This window comes from Rhamphochromis sp. 'chilingali', assembly GCF_963969265.1.
Source record: "Rhamphochromis sp. 'chilingali' genome assembly, chromosome: 5".
In the NCBI taxonomy this organism is placed as follows: domain Eukaryota; kingdom Metazoa; phylum Chordata; class Actinopteri; order Cichliformes; family Cichlidae; genus Rhamphochromis; species Rhamphochromis sp. 'chilingali'.
The window spans coordinates 2,004,727-2,010,513 of record NC_137932.1 but is presented as its reverse complement, the minus strand read 5'-3'; the positions used below and the strand labels follow the sequence as shown (position 1 = coordinate 2,010,513).

The 5,787-nt window shown below is 35.9% G+C and overlaps 1 long non-coding RNA gene across 1 annotated transcript; it reads left to right on the top strand.

The window, feature by feature from the left end:
• Positions 1-1,720: 1,720 nt before the first annotated feature.
• LOC308397211 lies at positions 1,721-3,102 on the top strand. The gene is made up of 3 exons (XR_013971700.1): positions 1,721-1,857; positions 2,024-2,200; positions 3,013-3,102. It is a non-coding gene; the product is annotated as an uncharacterized lncRNA (long non-coding RNA).
• Positions 3,103-5,787: the final 2,685 nt, after the last annotated feature.

Genomic DNA, 5,787 nt, shown 5'->3' with positions numbered 1-5,787 from the left:
GCACAACTGTCTAATGTAGTCGAGTCATTTCTTAACTGGAAATGAGTCAGTTGGATTTTGGCACCTGAATTTTGGAAAAAGTGGGTCCTAATTTTCAGACGGCTCTTTTTCCTAATTATTCATCTGGTTTTGAACAAACTGAACGTGTATGTTTTCTTATCATGCAACTGATCTTTATTTTTTATTCTTTTTAAATTTTCTTTCACATCCTCCTCTTTATAAGCACTGCGTCTCATAGAACATGCACCAAATGCAAAGGCAAGATAATTCTTTTCGGTACCACTTTACAATAAGGCTCCCCTTATAGATGCTAATAAATAGTTTATAGCTATATTATTAATTAATTTGTAAATGCTTTATAAACCATTATTAATGGTTTATTATGCATTAGTTAAGGGTGAGAAAGAGGAAAAAACTGACCGGTTTCTTGCCAAATAGTGAGCCAAATGTGTTCACCTATATATTTCATCTAGAGTTGCTATATTAAACATTTTAGACTAAGTTACTATCCTGTAAGCACAATCAGCATTTGTAAACATATTTTTTATCATATAAAATTGTACTTCAGAAATGCATTATAAATATCCACAACTATCAATCGGAGCTTTGTTGTAAAGTGTAAAACATAAAACCATTTATTAATGACTACTAAACATTATAAATGACAAAAGAGAGTTTTGTTGTAAAGTTTAAAACATGTCAACATTTATTAAGGACTAATAAACATTTATAAATGACAAAAGTGAGTCTTAAATGTATAATGTCACCATTTATAACACTTAGACCTAAATTACAATCAGTGCTTGAAATAACATTTAACTACTGTCAAAAATGGCAATGTATTGTAAGAGTAACACATGTAACATTAAATGTGTTTTTTAAAACACCAAACAGTCACCCACTCCAAAAAAAGTTCATGCCAGACTGGTTCAAACTGGAAATATTTTTTGTATGTCCTTAAATAAGCGTCCCAGTGGTCCATCAGGGTGTCGCGCTCCAGTTCCTCCTTAAGAAAAGTCAGTTTCTCTCGCTCCTTGTTAAGAAGGGCAGTTGCAGTAGGGGCAGGATTAGAAGAAGAATCTAAAGAACAAACAATTATTAAATTACAATACTAAAATAATTTATAATCTAAACTTGGGAAACTCAAATAAAATATTGATTAAAAACGGTTACAACTTGAATTTATAAAAAGCCACTTTGTAAAAATTATGTTATATACACATGTGGTGGTTCAGACATTTCTAAAACAAGGCAAATAATTCTTATGTGTACTGCCTTACCAGGGTGTTTAATATAAATTTAATGATGCACATAAACAAAACTAAAAATATACAACTAAGTGATATCAATCGTTTGGAATAACCAATAGTAATAGAGCTATTCACATGTTATGTGATGTTAGTTAGCCACTGTAGCTAGCAGCCAAATGGCTCGGTAGCTAGCTAGCTAGCATTATACTCACCTTCATGTCTAACTGCTGACGTCGTTGGCTTAGTGCAATCTAGATCATCCAGTCTCTGCTTTTTGTATCTCTTCGAACGTGTGCTAACTGTGTAAGTCGCAGACGCACACAAATTTTTATCTTCTGCTCCATCCATGGCGCAGCAACTTGAACGAGCGCCTTCAGTGTGTCTGTTCGTGCCCCTTTGGCTTGACCTTCCAGAGCGCTCCACTGCCTGTCGCGCTCTGAGAGGAGGGGCTTTCCTTAATAAAGTTAACTGTGATTGGATGGTTGTATAAGCTCCTCTGCGTTTAAATTAAATTTGTTTTCCCTCCCTTTGGCAGCAGAACATATTTTTTTAGCATGAATCCAGCGGGTTAGATCTACATAACAAAGTCGGAGATACATTATAACAGGTGAGACAATCCTCTTTTTTGCGTGGGACTATTTTTGATTATAGGGCTTGTTTTATATAGCATGTGAAGTTCTTTAACTCTGAACCGATTTGCACTAGACTCCCATAGAGTATTTTACGGTGTTTCGAGGTGATAATAAAATAAATTACTCATTTTTTTCCACCAGAATGTCTTTGGGAATGAGATTGCGCGCCAGAATAGAAGGAAAACAAACTAAATATAAGGCACTAAGGCTCATTAAATGGCTGCAGAAGAAACACCTGCTAAAAAAGAAGCTTAGATGTCCTGTTTGTCACCATAAGATGAAAATGATTTCCGTGGTGAAGAAAGACCAATATATGTGGTATGTATAATGCATGATAATGTAGTGCATGTAGTAAATATAACAAAATATTTCGGTTATCAATGCAAGAGGGAGCATTAACCTCTTTTCATTATTATTTTCTTCATACTTAATTTTGTGATTATCTTTTCAATTAATGCTCTTGTTTAAGGGTCCATTTCTTTACTTAACTCATTGATATGTTCTCAGGTGCTGCAAAAGAGCAAGTCATAGGAAAGTTTCCAGAACAATTAGAACTGGCTCCCTCTTTGAGAAATCAAAAACATCTCTTTTCAGTTGGATGAAGTTCATTTACAGGTATATGTAGATGTAGACATTAATAACAATGCACCTTTCATAATTGAACACCAATACGAGACTTGTGAAATAAAATTAGGGCCTCAGTAAGTAATAATTGCCTCAATTTCTATCACAGATTTTCACAAGGGCTCAGGCTCAGACAAGTAGATATGATCGATGATGAAGTGGCTGGCAGCTCCAGAACACTAAGTAGCATGGCAAGACACATTCGACATGTTTGTATACGTGCAATTAAAAGACACAGAATAAACAATGGACACCATCTTGGTGGTGACAGAGAATTTGTGGTTATAGATGAAAGCTGTCTCCGTCATCAGCGAAAGGTTGGTAAACTCTCAGACAGGTTTGTTAGAATCAATGCAGATCTGACTGTGTCCTCTAAACATGGAAACCTTTACCATAAGTAAAAAAAATTAGTAGAAGCAACCATCTTTTTGAATGTTTCTTTGTAGATATTTAATTTTATTCTTTTTCATTTTAATTCTGTTTAATTTTATTCTTTTTGTTTTCAGTATGCACGTGGACGCTTTGGAAATGCATGGAAAAGGAAGAAATGGGTATTTGGAATGATGGGAATTAAAGACAAAAGGCGAAGGCTCGTGTTAAAACTTGCTGAAAAACGATCAAGGCGCCACCTTGTTCCTCTGATCAGACAGCATGTTAAGTTGGGTAGTGCCATTATCAGTGATGAGTGGAGAGCCTACAAGAATGTTTTGACAAACATAGGGTACAGACATTACACTGTAAATCCAACCCGTTCTCACTCCCAAAGCGTAACATTTTACGCTAGGTGACAAATCGTCACCATATTACGTTTTCGGCTACCCACCACGTTCCTAAATGACGACCTCGGAAAAAGAGGAAATATGAGAACCGTCTGGACTGAACCTACACATGTTCGCTCTTTTTCTTCAAATCGCTTAGAAACACGCTATTTAACATCATTAAAGTCCTGGTTAAGGTCAGGAATAAGGTTATGGTCAGGGCTAGGGATAAGGTTAGGTTTAGGGCTGGAATACAGGTCTGGAACGTCTACTACCGCGGGAGCGTCATTGCACTGGATTCCAGCCATAACCCGCCGCGTACCATAAGAACGCCGAAGGTCTCCTTTCGCGTTCCTCAGGAACGCCGCGGGACGTGACAAAACGTCCACATGTTACGCCTCGGGAGTGAGAACGCTCTGGTAAATCACAGCAGGTGGTTTGTAGATCCTCAATCTGGCAGTCATACACAGCATATCGAAAGGGCTTGGATGACCATCAAAGGACATGTCCGTAGACTAAGAGGAAATCGCACTGAGAAGTTGCTGGAGGAACACCTGATGGTTCTTGAGTGGTCATCTTGGCTTGGTTCGCGACACCCTGATGGACCACTGGGACACTTATTTAAGGACATACAAAAAATATTTCCAGTTTGAACCAGTCTGGCATGAACTTTTTTTGGAGTGGGTGACTGTTTGGTGTTTTAAAAAACACATTTAATGTTACATGTGTTACTCTTACAATACATTGCCATTTTTGACAGTAGTTAAATGTTATTTCAAGCACTGATTGTAATTTAGGTCTAAGTATTATAAATGGTGACATTATACATTTAAGACTCACTTTTGGCAATTATAAATGTTTATTAGTGATTAATAAATGTTGACATGTTTTGAACTTTACGACAAAGCTATCTTTTGTCATTTATAAATGTTTAGTAGTCATTAATAAATGGTGTTATGCTTTACACTTTACAACAAAGCTCCGATTGATAGTTGTGGATATTTATAATGCATTTCTGAAGTACAATTTTATATGATAAAAAATATGTTTACAAATGCTGATTGTGCTTACAGGATAGTAACTTAGTCTAAAATGTTTAATATAGCAACTCTAGATGAAATATATAGGTGAACACATTTGGCTCACTATTTGGCAAGAAACCGGTCAGTTTTTTCCTCTTTCTCACCCTTAACTAATGCATAATAAACCATTAATAATGGTTTATAAAGCATTTACAGATTAATTAATAATATAGCTATAAACTATTTATTAGCATCTATAAGGGGAGCCTTATTGTAAAGTGGTACCTTGTTTTCTAATATGTTTCATATTCGAGTCTTCTCTCTCTATACACACTTCTGTGGTTATTGATGTGCTACATAATGAAGAATGGACCTCATTTATAAACAGCTGTGCATAAATGTGTGTGTAAACCGTGTTACGAACACTTCACACACGAGTACCTGAACCGTTCCTACCTCACAAACAACTTTTTAAAGTGCCTCAGACGATGCACACAAGCAAATAATGAAGCTCTGGCTTTCCTACAAAATTTAAAAGCACGTTTTTAAATTGAATATTACTACTATTGTTTCCCTGAAGGGAGGGAGTGTGCAGCTGCTTCAGTTTGGTTTTCTGTTTATCTGTCTGTTAGAAGTGTAGCAACCACATTTTCAAGATATCTTGTTCAAATTTTGTGTGTTGGTAGAAACAGACCGACCAACATGAATATCGGGCCACACCCGTTGTCCGTAGCGATGAGAAAAAAAAGCACTGGATGGACCGAATCGAAGAGGATATGAAGGCTGCAAACATCACACCGGAAGATGCTCTGGACAGGAAGTGGAGGAACAGTGGAGAGAGAGAGAGAGAGAGAGATCGGGTCAACCAAATGTGAAAATCAGTAAATACTTTATATGAGCCACAATTTTTTATGGATTGTTTTCAAACTTCACAACAATACACTAGACCTCGGAGGACACAAGTATTTAGGTTGGCTAGGCACTTTGTCTCGACCTTCACTGTTAGCGTCCACTGTGAAATTGACCTTAATAAATGTGAAGAAACCATAATGACTAATATAACTAATATATCGCATGAAGAGACGTGTACATATGCAACAGGCTGATGTCATCACATTGTAATCAAACAATCCACGTTTTAGTATTGATCTTGCACTTTGGGGGAGTTGTGCTGTTATTATTATTATTATTATTATTATTATTATAGAATAGAATAGAATAGAATAGAATAGAATAGAATTCAACTTTATTGTCATGCACAGGTACAGGGCAACGAAATGCAGTTTGCATCCATCCAGAAGTGCTTTAGTGATATAGATATATTACAATATATATTAGCAATAGTATAGATATGTGAGTATATTACAGAAATGGGTCTATTATGGTATGTTATAATGTACACGGTATGAAGTATGTTATGAATATTCTATAACTATAAGTATGTACAGGCTATGTACAGGCTATAAATATGAAATAAAAAACTATACAGAAATGTGAACTA